The sequence below is a fragment of the Diabrotica virgifera genome, chromosome 6 (assembly GCF_917563875.1).
Source record: "Diabrotica virgifera virgifera chromosome 6, PGI_DIABVI_V3a".
Taxonomy (NCBI): Eukaryota; Metazoa; Arthropoda; class Insecta; order Coleoptera; family Chrysomelidae; genus Diabrotica; species Diabrotica virgifera.
The window spans coordinates 233,599,370-233,625,872 of NC_065448.1; the positions used below are offsets into that span (position 1 = coordinate 233,599,370).

Below are 26,503 nucleotides of genomic sequence, written 5' to 3' on the forward strand. Positions count from 1 at the left end.
AACAAATGTGAGAGTCACTTATTTTCACTTGAAACCTTAAAACACTTTAAAACACCTATGTTCTAAATGGCAACTCAAGAGGAGTTATAATTTTCAGTCTATTTATTTGTGTAGAGTTGTCCAATAAATTCACTGCTAATTCGTTGGGGTGCTTTTCCAGTCGTTTGAAATATTTATCACTGCATTTGATGATCATCTGCTTCACTGTCTCGATCTTCAAGTCCCTCTAAATGTCTTCATTTGGAATGAACCATCGTGCATTTGTGATAGCAAGAAGAACCTTGGATTGAAACATTAATTGATTTGAAGCTTCATTGATTGAAGCTTTATTAGTTTCAATGAAGCTAATGGGTCGGTGGGATGTAATCTCATGTGGAGGTTTTCCTGGTTTTGGAATCGTTATGATTTCTGCTAACTTCCATTGTGCAGGAAAGTAGCCTGTTCTTAGTATCGAGTTAATGATCTGTGTTAAACTTACTATTCCTTTTCTAGGTAGGTTATTTAATATGTTGGCCGTTATCAGATCATGTCCAGGCGACTTTCTTTTATTAAGGTTTTTTATTAGACCTTTTACTTCATTAGGAGTTGCCCGTTTGGGTGGTAGATTCATTTGATTAGGACTATCTAAATATTCATAGATGTCGTCATCTTCATTGGCTTTATTTGTTAGTGGCTGAAATACTTTTTCTAGATGTTTTGCGAAAGCGTCTGCTTTTCCTGATCTGTCTTTAACCATTTTAAATCTTCTGTTCTGATAGGTGGAATTGGGTTTTGTGGCCGCTATAGGCGATAGTGGAATTTCACTACACATTCTGTTTTGTCTTGAGGTGAACGAGTTTGCTAACATTTTTTACAAAGTTTTCGTTTTTCTAATATTTTTGTTCTTATGACGGTTGGGCAATCCTTATGGAACTGTTTCGTTCAAAATTTTGTTTTGTAAATTCGCATGCAGCTTCGTTCGTGTATCTGTTTTGTGAGTGTTTCTATTGCTTTTTCTATATCTTGTGGTTGTTTGAGTGGAATTTTTAGGTCTATTTGTCCTTGTAGGATTTCTTTTCAAAATATTCCAGTCTGTTGTTTTATTCGTTAGTCTTGGAGGTGGACATTTTTCTGGTGGATTTGTCATTATTGCTGCAATAATTGGTGAAATATCTGACGATAGGTCTTCATTAGGTTCTATGTGCAGGTATGCTTTTGGTATTCCTTTATATATAAAGAAGTCAAGCAGATCAGACCGTCTATTTCGATCGGTTGGCCAGTAAGTTGGTTTGTAGGTCGAGAGATATTGTAGTTGCATTTCTTTCACTTCATCGTATAGGACTCTACCTCTTCCCGGGGGGGGGGGATAATCTTGAGCCCCAGCACTTGTGTTTTGAATTGTAGTCCCCACCCGCTAAGAACCTTGGACCTAATGATTTAAAAAGTGTTTTAAATCCGTTCTTGTTGGGTTGATAATTTGGCGGACAATAAACTGCTGAAATTCATAGTGGGCCAAAATTGTCTTCTATGCAAATAGAGGCTGCTTGCAGGAAGTCCTTTTCGATTTTCGGTAGTTCATGATGTTTTAGATTATTCCTAATTATGATTGCTGCTCCGCCTCTGGGATTTCTTTCTGCGTCAGGATGTGCTGCGTTGTAGACCTTATACGAGGTGATTTTAAATTGAAACAATAGAAACCACCGCAACAACGATAATTGCAGAAACCCAACAACAAACAATAAACCTATTGACACTAGAAATACAACAGTTAAGAGAACTCATTACTAAAAAGAATTGATGGCAGTACAACTAAAAAGAATTGCTGAATGGAACGCAAATGGACTTCTAAAACGTAGACAAGAAATCGAAATATTCTTAGCCACTAATAAAGTAGACATTCTATTAGTATCTGAGACGCACTTATTCGCCAGTGCACAATTTACCTACTATGGATATTTTTACAATATCTTGATAGACGATCGTAAAGAATGTAGGCCAATATTTTGTGGATCACATGTAGAAGGGTAATGCCTCCTATTAGAAACTGTTATTTCCTAATCGTTATTTTTAACCGTTTCTCGAAAGCAAAAGGTAAAATCTTTTCATTAAAAATGTTAGGCACGCTTATACGAAACTTCCCATCCATTTTGTTTACTTTATAACTAATACCTATACATCACGAAATACTTTTTGATAATTCAAATCCTCCGCAGCAATCCAGAGCCAACGAGCAAGGATTTATTGGAGTGGAACACGACAAGAGCGAATCTCTCCGCGTAAATATATCACTAGGATTGAAAAGTTAAACAAAGGAAATGAAGGCAGTCATACACAACTTTTAGCGGAAAGCTCCGAAAGAAAGTTAAATAGACGTAACGACATGGAAAACTTTTTGAATGTGAAAATTTTATACAAATTGGATGACTCTACAAAACAAGAAAGTCCGGGAAGTGAGTTTCTCAGTTTCATCCTGAATAAAATTGGTCCAGATTATCCTAGAGCACATCTTGATGGCGGGATGAGCTTTGCAATGTAATGGTTTTTAGTGGGATTAGTGTTTCCTGAAATAGAGAGATACGGACAAATGCTGGCTTTGGACACAGCTTTTTAAACAATAATAAAATCTGGTTTTACAGAATTAAAATTAAAAGGAAAGCTTATTTTATATTTAGACCAGAGCGGATCTTTGAGGTGGATGCGTAATAATTATAATAATTGACTAATCCTCTCTCCAATTGTTCTGGAATATTAATAAAAAATTTAAAACATTTAAAAAATATTAAAAACATCGTTTTTATAATATATATTTCAGTGGACAGACTACATAACAATAAGCCACACAAAACCACGATTGACCGGTTCGAGGTTTTGAGCTCATACTTATATCTGGGATCAGTAATCACAAACACTGGGTCACTACAGGAAGAAATAAAACGTAAATGTCATCTATCAAAGTTGCCACATCAAAAAAAACGACAATATGGAGGGACTGTCAAATTTCAAGGGCGTTAAAGATGGGGTTAATGAACTGCTTAGTATTCCCAATACTGGTCTACGGATGTAAATCTTGGACCCAGAAAAAATCGAAAAGAAGAAAGATAGATGCCACTGAAATGTTCTGTTGGGGACGAATGCTACTAATTCCTTGGACCGACCATAGGACAAATAATTCAATTTTAAGAGAGCTAAAAGTTTGCCCACGACTCTGCAGTAAAGTCCATCTCCAACAATTAAAATACTTTGGACATATTATGAGAGCAAACACAGAAAACATGGAAAGACTCATTATACAGGGAAAGGTGGAAGGCCGAATATCACGAAGAAGATCCCCAACAAGATGGATCGATCAAATTATAGGAATATGCAAAAGACCTTTGCATGAGTTAAAAGAAATGACCACAGACAGAGATCTTTGGAGACAGACAATACACGACATTACGTAGATCACTACACTCCCCCCGGGGGTCAGGATTAAAGACAGAGAGAAGAGTAGAACAAAGGAAATGAAGGCAGTCGTACACAACTTTTATCGGAAAGCTCCGACAGAAAGTTAAATAGACGTAACTACATACTTGGAAAACTTTTTGAATGTGAAAATTTTATACAAATTGGAAGACTCTATAAAACAAGGAAATGAGTTTCTCAGTTTCATCCTGAATAAAATTGGTCCAGATTATCCTAAAGCACATCTTGATGGCAGGATGAGCTTTGCGATGTAATGGTTTTTAGTGGGATTAGTGTTTTGCGCAAACGGAAAAATACGGAAAAATACCGGATAGTTTTCCGGCTTTGGACACAGCTTTTTAAACAATTATAAAAATCTGGTTTCACAGAATTAAAATTAAAAGAAAAACTCATTTTATATTTAGACTATAACAGATCTTCTTTACAAGAAATGAAAAATAAAAAATAGAAATAATATCAAATCAAAAACCGTTCAAAAACCGTGAAATCAACAAACTCATAGAAGAAAAATTAAACCAACTGTAATATCGAAGTATAACAACTCCTAAGTACAGTTTAACTATATGGTATACAGCCAACCCAGAGAACTATCTCTGTTAGAAAAATTAAACAAGGCAAAGAATCCTGGCTCGAGAATTCGTATAAAGAAATAGAAGACCTCCAAAAAACATGAGAGTTTCAACCTCCACAAGAAACTTAAATACACCTTCGGATGTAGAAAACAGAAAAATGCTCACGTACTTAATAACGCAGACGGAAAAAATTGTGATCACGAACAACAGTGCAAAGAATGGGAAAGATACATCGCTGACCTTTTTGACGACTTTTCTCGAGAAAATGCTCCACATAATACATGTGTCAACCAGTTAGACAGAGGTTCCAGTATACTGTCTACTGCAATCTGAAGTCAGAAATAAGATACAGCAAGGCAAAAACAATAAAGCACCCGGACCAGACCAAATCCCTGCTAAGCTAGTTAAACTTTTGGATGAGGAAAACAATTTCTTTAAAAAAATTTACAAATAAAGAAAAACACCCATTGATTGGTTTGAGTCATTGTTTATAACATTACCAAAGAAAAGCAGGCCCACCGAATGCAGTGATTTTAGACTAATAGTTAGTTTGATAAGTCACTTAACATATTTTTACGAATTATGCAAAACCGAGTGTTCCTTCTGTGTGAAAGTAGCATGGGTAATAGTCTAGGCGCCAAATAGAGGTCACCGTGTCCTTTTCAATTCTGATGGACAAACTCAACGGTTTCTTATCGATTTTTGGCTGCTGATTACGAATTTCGAGAGTGGATTTCGATCCGAGTGGTCAAAAAATTGTTATAAACAATTTAATTGTTTATAAGGCTCTGGCCCATAAACTAAAAGAGATAAAAAAATGTTTCAAATTAAGTTTGTTCCTTAATAAAAAACGAGGAGAAAAACGTTTACTAAACTTAAATTCAACAATTAGAACTCAATATATTGTAAAATTAGTGCCAAAAATTCCAAATTAACTATTTTTCGAAGCTTTATCGATCGTAACCCGGCTTCTACGCATGAAAATGAGCCTTAGTAGGTCTCATTTTAAAGTTTAATTAATAGGCTTCTAAACAAAGTTTGTTAAATTACTTTATCTTCATTTGTTTTAAAGTTATACCCGTTTTAAATTATAATTTTCTTGAAAAAATTGTACATTAATTTGTTTATAAGGGTATAGAAGAACTCAAAAGGAAAATTTTGAGCTTACGAAAATGTTTGATAGTTTATTTTTGGCCAAGATGTCGATATTTTAATAGCGCGCTCTGAGGCGCATTATTAGCTCACAGCGTAAAGGTTCACGCGCTAACTACTCGATGCAAATTTTAATTTCTATGTATAATATATACGTTATCTTCATTTTTCATTTTTGAAGATCCTAATAAAATTTTATCATATAATTCTTATAATTAAAACATCATACTGTACCTCGTATCGCTTTTCATTCTTTTTTACTTTGTCTTCTATTTTTTGTACTAAATGAGAAAACAAAAACATTAAAAATTAATATTTCACAAATATAACTAAAAAGTAAGTTGACAAACTTTGTTTGAAAGTCTATTAATTAAGCTTTAAAATGAGACCTTGAAAAGCTCATTTGCATGCGTAGAAGCCGAGTTACGATCGATAAAGCTTCGAAAAATACTTATGTACTTGACTGTGAGCCGATCTTGCGCCTCATAGCGCGATTAAAATATCTATATCTTGGCCAAAACTAAACTTACGAACATTTTCACAAGTTCAAATTGTTCCTTTTGAGTTCTTCTATCAATATTGTTAATTAAAGTATGTATAAATATTTATAGCTCAAATTTACTTAAGACCCTTATAAACAAATTAATGTCCAATTTTTTTTTTAAATTATATCTTCAAACGAGTATAACTTTAAAACAAATGAAGATAAAGTAATATAACAAATTTTGGAAGCCTATTTATTAAACATTAAAATGAGACCTTCAAAGGCACATTTGCATACGTAGAAGCCGAGTTACGATCGATAAAGCTTCAAAAAATACTTGTTTTGCAATTTGCAATTTGCATTGTGCACTAATTTGACAATATCGTGAGTTATAATTGTTGAATTTCAGTTATGTAAACGTTTTTTTCTTCGTTTTTTATTAAGGAGCAAATTTCAATTGAAACATTTTTTTACCTCTTTTAGTTTATGAGCCAGAGCCTTATAAACAATTAAATTGTTTATAACAATTTTTTGACCACTCAGATCGAAATCCACCCTCGAAATTCTTGATCAGCAACCAAAAATCCATAAGAAACCGTTGAGTTTGTCCATCAGAATTGAAAAGGACACGGTGACCCCTCTGGAGCCTAGACTATAATAAGCAATTTGGATTTAGAGATGGTCTAGGAACTAGAGAGGAACTACTTTGTATGCGCGTTCTTTAACAAAAAAGCTGTGAATTCCGAAAAAACGTTTATGTTTGTATCATCGATTTCGAGAAGGCATTCGACTGAGTACAACACGATATACTTTTCAATTGCCTACAGGCAGCAGATCTTGACCACTACGATATAAGACTACTAAAACATTTACCTATACATGTTACAATCAAGTAGCATCTATCCAAATTGGAGATAGTCGTACTGAAAAACTACCCATCAAAGGTGGAGTGCAACAGGGTTGTGTTTTGTCACCCAGTCTCTTTAATCTGTATTCTGAAGAAATCTTTAGGAAGGCTTTGGACGACAGATGAGAGGAAGTAAGACTGGTCGGAGAAGTAATCAACAATATCAGATACGCTGACAACACAGCCATTCTTGCAGAAAATTTAGATCTCCAGATATTATTAAATCTAGTCCTTGAGGCAAGTTATCGGAGAGGCCTAAAAATCAATATTTCAATACTTCAAAAGACCAAGTGGATGACAGTTGGAAAGATAAATGTAGATCAAGACGTGCTTTCTCTTGATGGAGAGGAGATAGAACGGGTAAACCATTTTAAATACCTTGGCAGTTGGTTAAATGTAAATTGTGACTGTGATGAGATAATAACCAGGATTGAAATATCACGTAAGGCTTTTATAATCTGGAAATCAGTTTTATGTAGCCGAAGCCTGCCGATGAATATCCTCAGGAAGGTCCTAAAATGTTACGGGTGGCCTACAGTAATGTATGGTTGTGAGACATGGACGTTAAAAACCACAATGCTAAATAAATTAGAAGCATTCGAATTGTGGTGCTATCGACGAATCCTAAACATATCGTGGGTTTCGCATACTTCCAATGAAGATGTTCTCCAAATGATGAATTAATAACGTCTGCTCATAAACACCATATAGAGGAGAAAAACAGAATACTTCGTCCATATAATTAGAGGACCTAAATACCATCTACTCCGCCTTATAATACAAGGAACAGTGGAGGGAAAAAGATGGATTGATCGAAAGAAACTTTCATGGTTGCGTAATATTAGACAATGGTGTATTTCCACGGCAGTTATTTCGCGCAGCAGCCGATAGAGAGAGGTTCAGAAACTTGTAAACATGATGTACTTCAAACGAATTGACAGTTTTTTTTTCAAAGACTGTACAAATATCGAAAAAGAAATCGTAAACAATCGTTATATCTGAATACTCCATCTCAATGCCTTTCTAATGATGTGTCGCATATGGTATATTCTCTATTTAAAAATAAGGAGTTTGGGGAGGTAGAAGGGAGGTGTTGATAAATGACAGATAAAATGTGTCTCCCTTAGAACAAAAATATACCTGTTTTGTAATTTCTTTAAAATCTAATAATTACTGGCAAATATCGAGGTGGACTGTTTTCTTTGGCCCACCCTGTATTTTAAAACTATTATAAAATTAACAACTTCCTATGTTTACCTTGATCATTCACAATTCCGGAACAATAGTTCAGAAAATATCTAAAGACGGAGTTAATATCCTCCATTTGATTTCATTCTATTCCCAAGAGATCCGTTTTCTTTTTAGAAAATATAAGTTGGCATTACAGGTCTCTGCTGGATATATATACGGGATTCCTTCTATTTGTTTCATTTTTGTTCTAGAGCTTTTTACACAGCAAAAGTAATATCCTTTGAAATTCTTCACTACGGGGGAATCAGTTGCTCAAAAGAAGTAAATCACTCGTTTTGCGTTTTATGTGGAAACAAAAGACAAATTTAATAAGGAAAGTAATTTTTGGAATAATACACGTTTGATGCATTGTACAAATATCCCGCCTTTGGTGCTTCAATAAGTAGTTTATTCTTAACATTCGGTTCTATTCGGTATGTTGTAGGATGTTTTGTAAACAAAATACGAAACGTTTTTCCTAATATATGAAATAGTATAACAACCTAGCTTCTCTTTTCTTACCACGTTTGACTGATATCTTTAAGTTTTACAGTATGAAAGGGATTTCACCCCTTCCCACTGTCTTTACTGTTTAGAAAATATACTTTACAGAATATACTATTACATATTTTGTGCAAAGATTTATTTTTAACTAACACCTTTATACTGTAAAATCCGTACATAACGTATCAACAAACTTCAAGTGGTATTTTTGTTTCAGAATAATCAAGCAAAATGGATATTGGCGACTAATGAATTAATATCTGCCAAATCTGGCTTCCACATTGTCAAGGTAAGAAACACCATGACATTTAATATTTTTGACCTTATGAATTATTGTACTATATTTCTTTTTTCTATTTCTTCTTCTTCTTCTTTGTATTACTTACTTATCCGTGGAATTATACAGCGTATTATGTTATCAGATGAATATTACATACGAATAAATACCATTAGTATAAACAAAACCCACCTCCTTAAAAGGCCAGGTTTTCATTAACATAGATTAACCTCAATGGTATGTCCAACGTATGGTAAACTAAATGGTATAGTCCAACCAAATAGTCAATGAGAAATAGACATACAAGAACTCTGTTCTTTCTTACAATGGTAATCTCTAACACCGTCGTTCTACAGACGCTACATCAAATTCTGGAGCTGGATCCATTCTACTGATACCAGGACATATACGTGTCATATCATTATGACTAGTGTTCTCCACGTGACTCTGACACTCCATCAGATTCTGGGTAAACGGTTTCAATGTGTTCTACAGGCCAATTTAGGGAATATATGTTTCTGTTCTTGATTAACACCAATGTACCAGTTTTCACATGATGCTGAATCTGCTTCCACTTACATTACTGCTGTAGTTCAGATAAGGGATGTTCTGAGAGATTTTACTAACGATATCTTCCAAAAATGCCGAGGAAGCTACTGCAAGCGATTGAATAGTACCATCCTGTTGGGTTAAACCTGACTTAAGTCAATATCTGGTATGAAATCCATTGATCTTCCAATGAAGAAGTCCAAAGAAATAAATGCAGATCGGTCAGATAGATCAGAAGACAAGAGATTCAAGAAGCTGATATGATATACAAATCATATACGTTCAATATTATTGTATGCAAATTCTGAATATACAGTATGGAGTATGGTGCAAATAAAAGGAATAAATTCGTTATTTCGTAAACCGGCGACATTAGGGAAACATCCCAAAATAGGTCGATTTTTCTTTTTAAATTATGATATTTTGGCATATATGTCATACTAGTGACGTCATCCATCTGGGCGTAATGACGTAATCGATGATTTTTTTAAATGAGGATAGGGGTCGAGTGATAGCTCGTTTGAAAGGTTATTCAATTCTCTATTTAATAATATAAACATTTACACAATTATTTGTCCAGGGTGTTCAAAAAAATTTTAATTAAATTATTTGATAAAAAGAAGAAGAATGTACGTAGTTCATTTAATTCAAAATACATTTTACTGTTGCCAAAAAACAGAAAAAAATATTTATTTCAAAAATAAACATTGCTTTTCGATTAAATTCAATGTTCCAGCCAGCTTCCGCCAGCCACCTGCCTCTTAGGAAGTTTGAATATTTAATTTAAGCGAAAAGAAATGTTTATTTGTGATATACACATTTTTTACTGATTTCTAACAGCAGTAAAGTTTAATTAAAATTTTTTTTGACACCCTGTACAAATAATTGTGTAAATGTTTATATTACTAAATAGAGAATTGAATAACCTTTCAAACGAGCTATCACTCGACTCCTATTCTCATTTAAAAAAAATCATCGATTACGTCACAACGCCCAGATGGATGATGTCACTAGTATGAGATATATGGTATGCTTTTTTTCATGAACATTTTTCAGTGCGTCACAAATGATAGCAAAACAGGTAAGTCCGTGATAACATACATTTATAACATTTATTCTAACATGACATTTTAGTTAAATCTGACAGTTGTCAAATTTTATTTGCAATTTGGCATAAAAACAAATCAATTGTGTTTGTTGCATTTACAAAATGGTATTTTCTTTGATTTGTGTAGTCTTATAAATTTTACAGATTATATTCGCAGATATATTATATAATTCGTAAATAATTTTTTTTAGATTATAGCGCTATCTATTGACAACTAGAATAAATGTTATAGATGTCACTGACGAAATGTAATCACCTACGTGCGTTTTTTTCTGTCACATACAATTTAATGCGTTAGAAAGAAATGGAAAAACTGTGACGCACTGAACGATGCTCATAGAGTTTCACGATATTCGATAAAAATATCGATATTGTATTGATATCGTATCGAAAACCAATACAATACCGATACAATACATACATTAGCAATATTAATGTCGATACGATACTCATTATCTGAAATCAATACAATACTTTTGTATTGTCGATACGCTTGCAAGCCTCGATATTATTGAAAATATCGATATCGAGAAAAAAAAAAAAAAATAAAACGCCACAGTTGTTTGATTATATTTTGTGGAATAGGTATCTAGATCATAATTATTGATTACATAAAAGTATAAATGATCTGCAACCCAAGTATCAGCTGTTATAATATTTTACACTTGAGTGCTTAAACTTGACACTCTTGAGAGTGAGTAAATGACTGTAATGATTACACTGTTTATATCATGTGGCATTTGTGGCAATATTATGGAAGTGGGTGATGATGACGCAAAAATAATTTTTAACAAATACTGAATTGCGATTTATTTCGAATCTCTGGGGATTTCCCTATATTTTCAAAAGTAGTTTTTAAACAATACAGAATTAGTAAGTATTTGTCGACTTTCAAAGAAGAATTCAGCCATATTCAATCTTTATAAGAATATACATATTAGTTATAAGAAATATTCGTAATATTTTTAGAATAATGTCCATTTGCCAAGCATGCAAAAGTGGGGATAAAGAGCCTACACAGCTCAGATGAATAATCCTTTTTATGTCGATATTTTATCGAGTATTGTATCGATATCGTATCGAAATCAATATCAATACGATATTTTTATAAGAAAGTATTGCCGATATCGATACTCGATACGATACTTCATTAACATAACCAATACAATACTCAATACTTAAAAAGTATCGGTATTGTATCGTATCGTGAAGCTCTATATGCTCATGAGAAAAAGAATAAAATATCATAATTTAAAAATAAAAATCGACCTGTTTCGAGATTTTTCCTTAAAGTCGCCGGTTTACGAAATAACGAATTTATTCCTTTCATGTTATCCTCATTATCCATTCATAATCATGGTAGATCTGAATCATGGTAGTCATCACCCAATGTGAAAAGGTAATTATTCTCATATAAATGTTTAAATTATTATGAAAATTATTAAGACTAAGACATTTTAAGGCCTGAGACTTGAACCATAGACAAGAATATACATTCAAAGATAATATATATACCAAGTACAACTCTGTACATCTTAGAGTTAATAAATATCCCACTCAATTCTGCTATTCCTCTAAAACGTATTTAACCCCAAATTAATTAACATTGGGATAATTTTCCGACAAAGATTTATTTCAGAGTAAATTTCAGTTGGAATCCTAGACAGAATCGCTACATGTGCCTCATATGTCATCTGTAAATCATGTCTGCGTTTATATTTCTATACTTAGTTAAACTCAACTAAGTCCCACGACAAAATGAATTACGACTAATCACTCCATGTGAATGTCTCTGAAACGACCGTTTGTTATAATTATTAGAGTCTATTTGTTAGTTTTGTCAGATGGTTTTATACAGAACCCATTTTAGCGGCTGCGATTGAGAGAAATTAAAAAAAAATATTTTGTCCATCTATTTTGTAATTATTTCTATATTATTCATAAAGCAGTTTCTATTATTTAGTTGAAATTGAATTCCAGACCCCAAAGTTCAGTAAAAGTAAAATTACTGTATGGTGGACAAAGAGAATTCCAGTCAAATATAATTAAAAAATAAAGGAAGTGAAAAAATAGTATATGAAAGTGTGTAAGAAGTAATTTATTTCTTTAGCTGAGCAATTTCGACATAAACGTCATCATTCGAGCTAATGATAAATTAGAAAAAAGTATCACTACTTGAGGCTTGAGGCATATGCGTGAGCTTTTTGACAATATTAATCTGCATTACAATATGTAGTCATATTATATGCTATTGAGTTGTTTTGTCCTCCGTAAAACCACCAAACAGACAAAACAGAAAAACGACCACATAAACGTTACAAATACATAAAGAACTTTTTAATGGTATGGGTGTATGAACCAACCACTTTGGCTGGGAGAGACAGCTGACGGACTCTCTCCTAGGCCAAAATGTTTGGGTGATACAATCACCATGAAAAAAGTTTTTTTATGTGTTTGTAACGTTTATGTGGCCGTTTTTTCTGTTTTTTTTTGTTTGGGGGTTGTACGGAGGACTAAACAACTTAATAGCATATATGACTACACATTGTAATGCAGACTAATATTGTCAAGATGCTCACGCATATGCTTCAAGTAGTGGTACTTTTCTCTAATTGACCATTAGCTCGGTCGAATGATGACAATTTTGTCGAAAGCGCCCAGCTAAAGAAATAAATTACTTCTTACACATTTTTTTTAACTCCTTTATTTAGCAATCTATCATAAATGACAATAAGCGTTTTTGTTGATAAATAGTGATGACATGTACATTAACTCTACTATTTACAATATTTTACTATTTACAAAAATATTATGTATATTAAAAATTACTTAAACCTATTAATTAAGTCTCTTGGTTTGAATTTTTTAAACCTTGTTTCTTCATGTTCATGTAAGTCTTCAAACAAAAGTTTGGCTAACTCGTTAGAATGTACAGACACTCTTTCACGATATGTTGCACTATATTCACTTATGCACTGTTGCACTGTTGGAATTGCTAAGTCTCGTTGGATTACGTAGTTTCGTACGTAGTACGGAGCATCAAGAATCAGCCGTATCGTCTTGTTTTGGAGCCTCTTTATTATATTTATGTTTCTATTAGAAGCTGTTCCCCAGAGCTGGATACCGTAGGTCCAAATGGGCCTTATAATGGCTCGTAGACCAGTAATTTGTTTTCTAGAGACAACTCAGAGTTTCTCCCGATGATCCAGTATAGATGGCTTAGCTTTAGTCATAACTGTTTGCGTTTAGTGAAAATATGTTTTCGCCATGTTAGTCTTCTGTCTTGATGGATTACCAAGTATTTTACATCTTCGGCTTGAGGTAAATTGTTGTTGTTAAGTTGTACTGGTGCTCAAGTTTCTTTACGGAGTGTAAATGCTACACGTGTAGATTTTAGTTTATTTGCTTTCATGCGCCATTTCGACAGCCATTTTTGTATCTTGTTAGGCAGATTTGAAGTTGTCTTGATGCCATCTTTGGGTCTTTGTGTGAAGAGAGAGCAGCTGTATCGTCCGCAAATGTGGCTATTTTAACCCATGGTGTAGTCGTCCTTACACATTAAAAATAAATAAACATTTTAAATTTAAAAACTTAAACTTTTTTTTAGTTCTTACACACTTTGATATACTATTTTTAATTGCTTCATTCATTTAAGTGTGTACAAATTTATCAGTCTTTTAACAAAAATTTTAAAAGGATAGATGAAGGAAATATTTAAATAATAGTGAATATATGATACTCGAGGAAACAACGTGGAAATATAATATTCGAGGTAAAACAACGATCTTGGAAAGATTTTAGAGACAAACTAAAAAAGACAGTAGGAGGAACCAAAAACTATTCTATTAAGTTATAAAAGGTCTAAGAGGCAATAAAAACAAAAAAGTAACGTCGATAAAGAACTATTGATCGAAGATTGAAAGATCACTGCTCGGGAAATGAAATCATGATTTGGGATTTACAATGTAAACTTACGTGTAAAGAAATCGGCCCACTTAAAAATTTGGTCATATAATTTGATGTCTCATATTCTCTAAACCTGTTGGCTGATTTAAGTGATTTTGTAACCGTGTTATAGCCTGATTCTTTAACAATACCACTGTAATAATATTGTTGCTAAACAGGTAAATTTTCATTGTATACCGGGTGTACCAATCAAAACGTGTTTTTTTCTCCAAGTTCGCATCACCCTTTGGAATATTCTAGCATTTATAAAATACTGAACTTAAAACCCAACTATAGCCACAGTTTTTCTTAACATTCTGTTTTTTGATTCATTCGTTTATGTTCGATAATAAATAAGTTAGGTACTTTAACAACTAGAGATGTTCTTCATCAATACACGGAGTTTTTAAATAAGTGCAACAAACTTTAAGAGGTAATTCTGCATGAAAAAATAATGACAGTTGGCTTTATAAACGTGTGTCCGCAAAGGTTTCGTTTCCTAGATACGGGATGTTAAATTTTTTCTTACAAACTGACGACTTATTTATTGCTTTAAAACCAGTTGAGATATGCAAATGAAATTTGGTAGGTTTTATGAGATTTTATTGCAGATTTTTAGACATAAAATTAAGAATTTTATATTCACCATTAGCGTGCATGCGAGTAATATGATCGGTCATATTACAAGTATGCGATAATGGTGAATATTAAATTCTTAGTTGTATGTCAAAAAATGTGCAATATCTACGTCTTAAATTCCACCAAATTTCATTGGCATGTCTCAACCGGTTTTAAAGCAACAAAATAAATCGTCAGCTTGTAAGAAGAAATTCAACATCCCGTATCTCGGACACGAAACATTTGCGGACATACGTTTATAAAGCCAACTATCATTATTTTTTCATGGAGAATTAACTCTTAAAGTTTATCGTACTTATTTAGAAACACCGTGTATTGATGAAGAACATGTCTAGTTGTTAAAGTACCTAACTTTTTTAATATCCAATATAAACGAATGAATAAAAAAACAGAATGTTCAGAAAACCTATGAGGCTATAGTTGGGTTTTAATTTCAGCATTTTATAAATGCTAGAATATCCTACAGGGTGATCCGAACTTTGAGAAAAAAACACAGTTTGATTGGTACACGCGGTATGCAATGAAAATTTACCTGTTTAGCAACAGTGTTATTACAGTGGTATTGTTAAAGAATCAGGCTATAACATGTTCAAAAAACCACTCAAATCGGCCAACAGGTTTAGGAAATATGAGACATCAAAAATGACCAAATTTTTAAGTGGGCCGATTTCCGTGCACGTAAGTTTATATATACTATTGTGTATCAATTTATCAATCAAAGATAGAATAAAAAACTTTATTAATTTTAATAGAACGCGGGCACATCAATTTGATACATCCTGTATTTGATATATTGATTTGTAACCATTTATTATAAGTAGTTTTTAAGAAGTGGGTTATCGTTAATGAGTTTTTTTTCCCTAAAATTAAGACACATTAGGAAAGAAAGTGATATGAATAGACAATAATTGTTCAGGGTATTTGGAGATTATAACGGTGCTTTGTTATGCACGAGGCCAGAAGCCACAGGTAATAATATCTTAGAAAATAATGTAAAAGAAAGTTTGGAATTTTAATCTCTGTTTGTTTAACCCCTAGTAAATTTTGTAGAATTTCCCGAAAGTAATTATTATGATGGTAGGAATATTTTTGAAAGAAGGCGTGGATTTTTTCGAATGAAAAAAAGAATGGGGAAGAAGAAATGTCTCTGATTGGTTTGACAATTTGGAATGGGAAGGAGAGAAGGTTGAATTTTCAGATAGTTTTGGAAAGAGGGATTATTATGTGATCGGCATCGCGGAAGAGCAGTCAATGTTTTCGTGGATAGTTAAAAAGCAAGTACCAGTGGTTGTTTGATAGTGGAGAGTGGAGCTGAAAAGTGGAACGAGAGACAGATCAAATTTAGAAGAAATACCTCTTTGATTCTGTATTATTGTGAGAAGGAGAGGAGAGAATTTTGGAGTTGTTTGAATCGAGTACTGGCTAAAAGAGGCCTGGCTCGTTGTTTTTTGGAGAATTATTGATGGTATGCTGCTGGATTGAAGCTTGAGAACGGAGAGGGCTTTGATGGGTAGCCTAACATAGTCAACAAGGGAGAGCTGTTTGGGTCAAGAGGAGACATCATTGTGAGTGAAGCAAAAGGTCAGTCAATTTATGTGAAAGATATTTTTATGTCCGGAAACTAAAATTTTGAGTAAAAGCATATGAACTAAGATTCCAATATTTCAAAAATTAAATAGGAAGTATAAGTAATTTTGCGAATACCTAAATTTGTTTGTTTAGCTTTAAACCGATACATTTTTATTTGAACTAGAATAAATTTAAGTGGTAAAAATTTCATTCGGACAGCTATGTCCACAGGTTTTAATTGATCGATTTTTAGAGTATTGATTTTGATAATAAAAGATATTTCTGTATGCTTATTTTATATTTCTATTTATTTCCCTTTCCTATTTTTCTTCCGATAAGAACCAACTAAGAGATACTGAAACCACGAGAGAAGATAAGTATAACATAAGATAATTTAGATATTTTTTTGTATCATAAAAAGGCACCCTGAGATTTTTTCTTAATTTTTTTGTATGATTTGCGACAACTGGATATTTGATCAAATAATTAATTGGAGTAATCAAATAAAAACTAATTGATATAAAAGTAATAAAAATTAGATCACAACAATACATTGTAAATTATGATTGGGGAGTGCTCCTACTAACATATTACGTGTCTGGGTTTGTTTATTTCGACTGCATCTTGATTGTAAACTTAGTATAAGTATCAATTATTCTTTACCTTAAATTACTAAATCATACATATTTTCTTAGAGATTAATTCTAGGACGCAGTCATATCTTGAATTACCTTCGCAAGACAAGAGATTCAACAATAGATTTTCTGCCTTACAACAAGAAAAAGAACGAAAAAGTATAGATAAATGTAAAATATGTAAAAGAAAACAAAACGGAAAATATACACTCCACTAGCTTAAACCAATACAGTAAAGATAACACATTGCCAAACTCGTCCAGACTATCGATCTCGGCGTCTTTTAGTGGAAACATCGGAGGAAAAGCAAATACACGGTGCACCTATCAAAATAATCTGTATGCTATTGTTCTGGAATAAATCCACATTGATTAATTATCAAAAGTCATGTGGAAACAGTCGAACCATCGCATCGACGACGCCGAGGAGGACGTCGTCTACGTCGTTTTTGAATTGACTCAACGGGATATCTCTAATTTCCAACGATCTAGTTTCCAGTGGTTACGCTTTGATTACAGGGTGGCCCTACTCGTAACATGAAATTTCGTAACGCGAAAGTTCGTAATCCCACAAATGATAGTAAACAATTCGTAACGCCGTCAATCCTAACGGTGACATTTCGTAACGGCGAAAATTTGTAACGATATAATTCGTAACGTCAAAATGGAGTTATTCTTTTTATTGAAGTTATATTCCTTTAGGCGCGATTGGGAGTGAATCTAAATGTGCGCGAATTCATCAGAACTGTTGATGCCAGGCACAGATACATTATGGTACATTCCATGTCAAATCACTAAGGCAAAAAATTTTGGATCTCCGATTTGTCTGAAAACTGGTACATAGCTTCTGCGGGACGTAAAAATAAGATATTTAAGGTCAAAAATCTTCTTTTTCTTTTTTCTCAAAATGTTATTTTATGCGATTTTACAGTGATTTGGTGTTTATTTAAACAAATTTGCATTTTCTGTCGTAAAGTATCAATGAAAAACATAATATTTTAATAGAAAGGACTCAAAAATGTCATTATATGGCATTATAATAAGTTATTTTGAATCAAAACAAGTTTTTGATCAAATTTTATAGTGTAAAAAACGTTAAAATACCTTTTTTGACATTTTCCTCCATTCCCAAAATACATCATCATCGATTTGACTGAAAATTTGCCCACATATAGCCAAAAGATATAGTCTGGGCTGATTATCGGAGAATAGGCCATTTTTGGGAAAAGTTATTTACAGTTAGTTAGTTATAAGATCCTATATATTAATAATATAGGTATGCAAAGTCCTCAGATAGTGTGCTACTTTTTTTATAAACAAAATGGCGCACGAAAATCGTGTTTTTTTCAATTATTGCTCTATAACTCCGAAGATTTTAACTTTACAACAAAAATACCAAAATAAAAATTCACCGTGATTAAATTCTGCATAGAGTCGTGCTTCTCCTGATCTGCTCCGACGAAAATTTTCCTCGGAAAATGCGGGTTTTCCCAACAAAATCTTTAATTTTCAAATAAAGTTTTAGATAAGTAATTATCTACCAATAATTAAATAATTTGGTGACTTAAAAGCCTTTTTGGTTTAGATTATAGTTACAGAAGCTGATGAAAATTAAACTAATATTTTAGCAACAATTCAATTGTTAATTAATAATTTACGGTCGCAATAATAACCAAAATAATTATGATACACTGATCAAGCTTTGAAATCTTATAAAGATAAGATGCCTATTTAATATTTTGTCGACAAAATATGAATTTTTTATTTTTTTGCATAATCTTTAAATGTTTAAAAAAAATAGTTATAAACAAATTAACGTTTCTCAGAAAGTTTTTATTATATTATAATTTTAAAAAATAGCTAAAATGTGCATTTTAAATATCTTTAAAATGAATGCTTTAAAACTTTTTTGCAATTATTTGTAAAAAAGTTATGAAACAGCAAAATAAACATACGATTACTACTGTGTTTATAATTTTTTTTGATCCTTTCAAAGCGTAGAAGTGAGTTTAAAGTACAAGCTAATTATTTACAAAAAAATATCGATTATAAGTTTAATAGTTATATTTTAATTAAAGATTATAAATATATTTTTTTGTAATTTACACGCGCGAAAGTAGAGTAACACAGTACTGTAGTAGCTAAAATTTTCACTCGGAGCGACGACCGGCCGCGTGATGTACACTTTTAATAAATAATGCATGCTGCGTGTCAGACGCTTCGAGTGAACATTTTAGCTCCGACTCTGTATCAGGCCTACGTTTGCGCTAAAAATTACAAAAAAAGTATTTTTAATCTTTGATTAAAATATAACCATTGCACTAATTTTCGACATTCTTTGTGAGTAATTAGGTTGTACCATAGACTAACTTTTAAGCTTTGAAACAATTAAAACAAATTATAAACAACGGAGATTTGGTATATTTATTTTGCTGTTTCATAACTTTTTTGCAAATGGTTGGAAAATTTTTTTAAAGCATTCGTTTTCAAGACCTATGAAATACGCATTTTAAGTATTTTTTTAAATTAGAATATAATAAACAATTTATGAGAAATGTTAATTTGTTTATAACAATTTTTTTTTAAACATTTAAAGTTTATGCAAAAAAATGAAAAATTTATATTTTTTCGACAAAATATTAAATAGGCATCACACCTTTATAATCTTTCTAAGTTTGATCAATGTCTCATGATTATTTTGGTTGTTATTGCGACTGTAAATTGTTAATTAACAATTGAATTGTTGCTAAAATATTCGTTTCATTTTCACCGGCTTCTGAATTTATAATCTATAACAAAAAAGCTTTTATTTCACCAAGCTATATAAATATTGATAAACAATTACTGGCCCAAAAAATTTATTTGAAAATTCGAGATTTTGTTGGGAAAACCCACATTTTCCGAGGAAAATTTTTGTCGGAGCAAATCGGGAAAAACATAGCTCTATGCAGAATTAAATTGGGGTGAATTTTTATTTGAGTGTTTTTGGTGTAAAGTTAAAATCTTCGGAGTTATAGAGCAATAATTGAAAAAAATACGATTTGTCGACGCCATTTTGTTTATAAAAAAAGTAGCACACTATATGCGGACTTTGCATACCTATATTAATAATATATAGGATCTTATAATTCGATTCCAGCAATAAAATTGTTGGTAAATAAACTTTCTTTGTACTTTACTAATTAGACCAGCGTATTATAACTATTTTTTTTCAAAATTTAAAGATTATGCAAAAAAAAGAAAAATTTATATTTTGTCGATAAAATATTAAATAAGCATCTCATCTTTATAATCTTTATAAGTTTGATCAATGTATCATGATTATTTTGGTTATTATTGCGATCGTAATTTGTTAATTAACAATTGAATTGTTGCTAAAATATTCGTTTAATTTTCACCGGCTTCTGGAATTACAATCTATACCAAGAAAGCTTTGATGTTACTGAGTTATTAAATTATTGATTAATAATTACTTACCTAAAACTTTATTTGAAAATTAGAGTTATTGTTAGGAAAACCCGCACTTTCCGAGGAAAATTTTCGTCGGAGCAAATCGTGAAAAACATATCTCTATGCAAAATTTAATTGCGGTGAATTTTTATTAAGGTGTTTTGATTGTAAAGTTATAATCTTCGGAGTTATAGAGCTATAATTGAAAAAAATACGATTTGTCGGCGCCATTTTGTTTATAAAAAAAGTAGCACACTATCTGCGGACTTTGCATACCTATATTATTAATATATAGGATATTATAATTCGATTCCAGCAATAAAATTGCTGGTAAATAACTTTTCCATGAATTTTGCTAATTAGCCCAGAGTAATAGGACTTTAAGTGGTTAGAAGGATTTGAATTATATTACAATATCAAAAAAGTTATATGCAGTAATATCAGACTCAAAAGTATATATTAGTGCAGTCGGGATAGCATTTGACCTTGAATGCCGAGCTGCCCAAAATTTTATTTTTCTGATCTTTAAGGGTCAATAGTAGCCTAAATTTAAAATCACGAATGAATTTCTCCGTTACGTTAGCCGCCATCTTGATTTTTAAGGAGAACCTGTTTTGCTCAATATTTCCGCCATTTTTAACTTTTCGACAAAAATGGTAGGAACTGAAATTGTTCCAAATAAATCGTATTTACAATTATTACAATTTCTTTTTAACAATTTTTGTCGTGAGGTCGATATTTTCGAGTTAATTTTACTTACAGTAGACGCCTATATTTTTGACTATAATATTGCATGTAACTTTTTTGGTATTGTAATATAATTTAAATCCTTCTCACCACTTAAAGTCCTATGTTTTTTCTATCTGCGGGCAAATTTTCAGCCAAATCGATTATGATGTATTTTGGGAACGGAGAAAAATGTAAAAAACGGTATTTTAACGTTTTCTATACTATAAAATTTGATCAAAAGCTTGTTTTGAATCAAAGTAACTTGTTATAATGCCATATAATGACATTTTTGAGTCTCTTCTATTAAAATATTATGTTTTTCATTGATACTTTACGATAGAAAATGCAAATTTGTATAAATAAACACCAAATCACTGTAAAATCGCATAAAATATCATTTTGAGAAAAAAAGAAGAAGAAGATTTTTTGACCTTAAATATCTTATTTTTACGTCCCGCAGAAGCTATATACCAATTTTCAGACAAATCAGAGGTCCAAAATTTTTTTGCTCCAAAATTGAGTGATTTGAAATGGAATGACCCTTATACGTTAGCTCTGATTGGGTGTTTCAATGACATGTCAAAAATTATTAAATATGGCGGCTGTGGTTAAAGAATTGTGATTTTTATTATTATGGTTATGGTTGTTAAGTTTTGTTTTAAAAGTTGTGAGAACAGGGACAAAAATAAGTTTTTAATTGTACTGACTTTTTAAATAGTTTTTATATATTTTTGGACTTATTAATATAGAAAAAAAAAAAAAAAAAGAATGTGTGTGTACTTTGTACGTACGTTAGAAGTTATAGGTACTTCTATTAAAATAGTGTAGAAAATCTGACGTTTGTTAGATTTTCTAGGATACCTCAAAAGAACAGCAATTGCTGGGACGCTCCAGTTCGTCAAAAAATGACGGATTATCATTAGTTATCCAGAATTTTTCCATTTTTAATGATTGTAAAATTTGACGAAAACGCAGCAGAAACTCGAAAAGCTGTTATTTTAAGGTATTATTTTTGGTATTAATTTAAGTTTTAAAATTAGCTTAATATTTAAATAATAATACAATTAAAATGTTTAAAATATATTTGTTTCGTTGAAATAATGAAAATAGAAGTATAACTTTTTACGTGCGTACAAATTACACACACTCTTTTATTTTGTTAACGTGGAAACTAACTTTTATTAGAATTACAATTGAAATAACGTTTTAGTTATTAAGGTACCAAGGGTATTATAAGGATAATAATGCTTGAGGTCAATGGTGTATAGACCGAGGGCCTTTGGCCCGAGGTATATACGTTGACCGAAAGCGTTATTATTATAATACCCGTGGTGCCCTCAACGATTAATGCCCGACTAAATTATTCTTTATATGTAAAAAAATTGAATGAATTTTGAATTACTTAGTTTTCAAATAAGTACATTTACCAGAAGTAGTCGTAACTTAATTGTGGTAACCATAGTTTTACTTAGAGTTTTATTTGTCAACTTGACAGTATTTAACTCGTTATTTAAATTTAATAGGCCCTAGGGTGTTATTTTTCAATAACACGCCCTTGGGCGTTATATCGTACTTAGTAGACTTCGAAATAATGTCATTATTTGTCAAATAATAGACCAGTTGTACATTAATTAATTTTACGAACGAGCATGAGGATAAACATTTTCAATACATTTCATATTTCACAACATATGGTCATTTGATTCAAGTTTTCGTCCTAGGTCCAACTGAACGTCAGAAAAAAATAGAAAATTTTTTTTCATCCTAATACTTCCAGTCTCTTACCCATAGATTTTGGGGTCTGGTTTCTGGGACACCCAGCCTTTCTTATCACACCTCATTACAGTAAACAATTCTGATATCAAACCATAAATTATTCAAAAATGTATAAACATTCTCAATTTCATTACCTAACATTATTCATTATTCATTACCTACCATTTTTTACCAATAATGCTAGTTTTTTCCAAAACACAACACCTTCATACATCCATCCATTTTTAAAACTTTTCAATTCAACTCAATAACTTGGTTAAAAAAAGTGCCTAATTCAAAAAAATTTTTAGTCCTAGATGTCTACGTTACATAAAAGGACCTCATACTTTTGCCCGGGTTATTAGTTCAATTGATATTCTGTCTTCACTTCCAATTTCAACACTCAGCTATCTATAACCAATTAACTTACATATCGTTATATCATATCATTCTCCTCCTGTGACTTATACTACTTATCTTACTTTCAACACTATTTGATATCAGACTTCCATATAATACAGACTCTCTAATTTACTCTGCCAATTAGTACAATTAAACCAACAATCCCCTTTTAATTCATAGTAAATTAAATTTTCATCAACACAGTTGGACTTACTTCAATTTTGAATAGGAACCACAATCATCAACCTATTCACATAAATAAAACATCTTAGCAAAAATATTTTCCACTTAATTATTTGGTCCCAGATGTTCTTTAACATAAATGGATCCATTATTCGCTAATTAATTCAACTTCATTTGAATTATGTATAGATGGCTGCATACATTCTGGCTAATTCTCTATTTGCATTATAAAAATCATTTTATACTCTACCTATATCTTACATAATCAAGGTACTTAAATGTAATTATAGCCACAACTTTGTTGATGTTTGTTATTGCTGTTGAAAAATAAAAAAAATCTTTTATTACAATTAGCTGGCTGTGGTAATACAGGGTAACTTCTACGTCACGTTGTCGGTTTGTCTTTTGACACCTTTCAGAAATATCACTCGTTTTACATTTAGTTACCATAAAGTCATTGGCATGTAAACAACTCAATTTGGATACCCCGTGTTTGGGAAATTCATTACGTTACCTTAGGGCATTATCCTAGTTGCCATGTGACCATCATAAGGCATTTTATTAAAGTATGCACTTTTAACGCATCTATGTTATATTTGAAGGGTTTTTACCCGAATATTTTTCTTTTGTGGCTCAGCTAGCATCCAGTTTGTAAGTATAAGCAACTTGCTCTAACCTTAGTCAAAATTTGAATACTAACTTTACATTCATTAAATCGGTTATACTTATTTTTAGATCTAACACCGATGATGATTTTTTATAAAAATCGAAAATGTTTTAAGTGACGTAGCCCTTTAAAGGGATTTTAATAAAATTTTATAACTTTTACAAGGATTTTTTTCCAATTGTGTGATTGATGGTATACAGCCAACTACAGGAAAAACATTTGCTTTTCCTTGTGGAATTTTTTATTTCATATTTCGTATAGAAATATTTTTTTTTAAAATTATTTCTTAAAAAAGTATAATCTACTAATAATAACGTCAATCAAGATATACATTCGCTTTTTATTGACTATAATAAAGCATTCGATAAAGTTCGACATGATCAATAATTAATGAATGTCCTGAAATCAAAGAATTTCAGCTCCTAGAATTTAAATATCTAGGAGCAACAATCACAAATGACAACAAATTAGAGCGAGAAGTTAAAACGAGAATAATGGCAGGAAACAGATCTTATTTGCAATGCAGCATCTAATGAAGTCAAAACTTCTTTCACCAGGTGCAAAAATCCAGATATATAAGACCATAATACGACCAGCAGTAGCGTATGGAAGCGAAACGCTAACAAAAAGAGAAGTAAATAAATTGCTGGTGTGGGAACGTAAAATCCTTCGAATGATATATGGCCCTTGCAGAGACAGCGTGACAAACGAATGGAGGCGCAGATACAATAACGAGCTAGAGTCTCTATTCGGAAAAGAAAATCTAGTCGGATATATAAAGGCCAATAGACTTAGATGGGCAGGGCATGTGATAAGCAGTAACGACAATCGCCTTATAAACAATGTGTTCTGGGAAAGGCCAGATGGAAGAAGGTCTGTAGGGCGGCCTAGAAAAAGGTGGAAAGATGCAGTCAAAGAAGATCTGGAGAAAATGGGTGCGACAGTGGGAATTAGCGGCACAGGACCAACAAACATGGAAGGCAATAGTAAACGCGGCCAAGACTCACGAAGAGTTGTAGCGCCATTGATGATGAAATCAAAGAAGATAGACTAGAATGACCTCAGGATCATATAGAATCTATACTACAAGCAATAAGTAAAAGTACGTGTCAACGAACACCTGTCAGAGGAAATTAAAATTAGACAGGGATGCGTATTATCACCAATTCTTTTTAATGCCTACTCGGAAGAGATCCTAAAGCTCTTCAGGGCGAAACAGCGGTAATAAAGGTAAATGTAGTCCATTAACAACATTACATATGCGGTTGACCCTGTCGTCTTAGCTGAAAATATCGAAAATCTTCAGAGACTGGTGAACGGAATAGCGGTGTATGGCCAAGAATAGGTCTAACAATGAACATCAAGTAGACAAAATTTATGAGATTATCTAAAACTCAAAGAGATGGCGAGAATCTCCTCATAAATAGAACCAATGTCGAACGAGTAGACCAATATGCATATCTTGGAACAATGATCAACTCCACAAATGATTAATTCCTAGAAGTTAAAATTAGAATAGAAAAAGCTAGAGCAAATTATAACAAAATCAGAAGAGTGCTCTTCTCCAGAGATTTGCAGTTCGAGAAGAAGGGTTAGGTTGGCTAGATGCTACTTTTTGTTGACCTTTTTTTCTGAAATGGAAGCTTGGACAATAACTACATACGACAAAGAAGATCTTGAATACAGACGCCAAGGAAACTAGTGGAAGAATATAGAAAATGGGATATGAAGGTAAATACACAATATCTATGCGCATAGGAAGGGCAGGAACGGAGAACCTGAACTTAAAACAGGAGGCAATTGCAAGCAGCAATGAATAATCTGGGAATAAGACTGGAAATACGGGAATACTGGGAATACGGGACAAAACGAAGAAAATATTAAAGAAAGGGGAATTATGGGGAAGACAGGTCATAGGAGCTCTGCTCTACCAATGGAGCTGCAGTCTGGCAATCAACGAAGAAGTACAACGATGTTTGGACGAGGTTAGTAAGAAGATTGAACCAGAACAAGAACAAATAAGAAACAAAGACATTAGACAACAAATCGGAATAGAAAAAAAAATCATATATGACATCTAAAGACAACAGCCAGTATGTCACAGGTACCTAAGACGAATGGAGGAAAGAAGAATTTTCAAAAAGTGTTACAATTGAAATGAGTGAAATGAATGTCGACAACGAATCAAGTAATCTGTTAACCCAGGTAATAAAGTACCAAAAGGGCGACGCTAGGAAAATACTTCTCGGTGCGTTTTGATTCAAATCGGTCTTCTTGCGACAGTCTTCTTGAGAAGCGTCTTT

General features: G+C 32.2%; 1 protein-coding gene across 3 annotated transcripts in view; it reads left to right on the forward strand.

Annotated features, from left to right (window-relative positions):
• The window catches only part of LOC126887302 (chondroitin sulfate N-acetylgalactosaminyltransferase 2), a 1,014,890-nt gene that overhangs the window by 287,624 nt on the left and 700,763 nt on the right, over positions 1-26,503 (forward strand). For all 3 annotated transcript variants that reach the window (XM_050654726.1, XM_050654727.1, XM_050654725.1), the window contains one exon: positions 8,511-8,582. The gene's annotated coding sequence lies outside the window, so the exon portion shown is untranslated. The remainder of the gene's footprint in view (positions 1-8,510; positions 8,583-26,503) is intronic.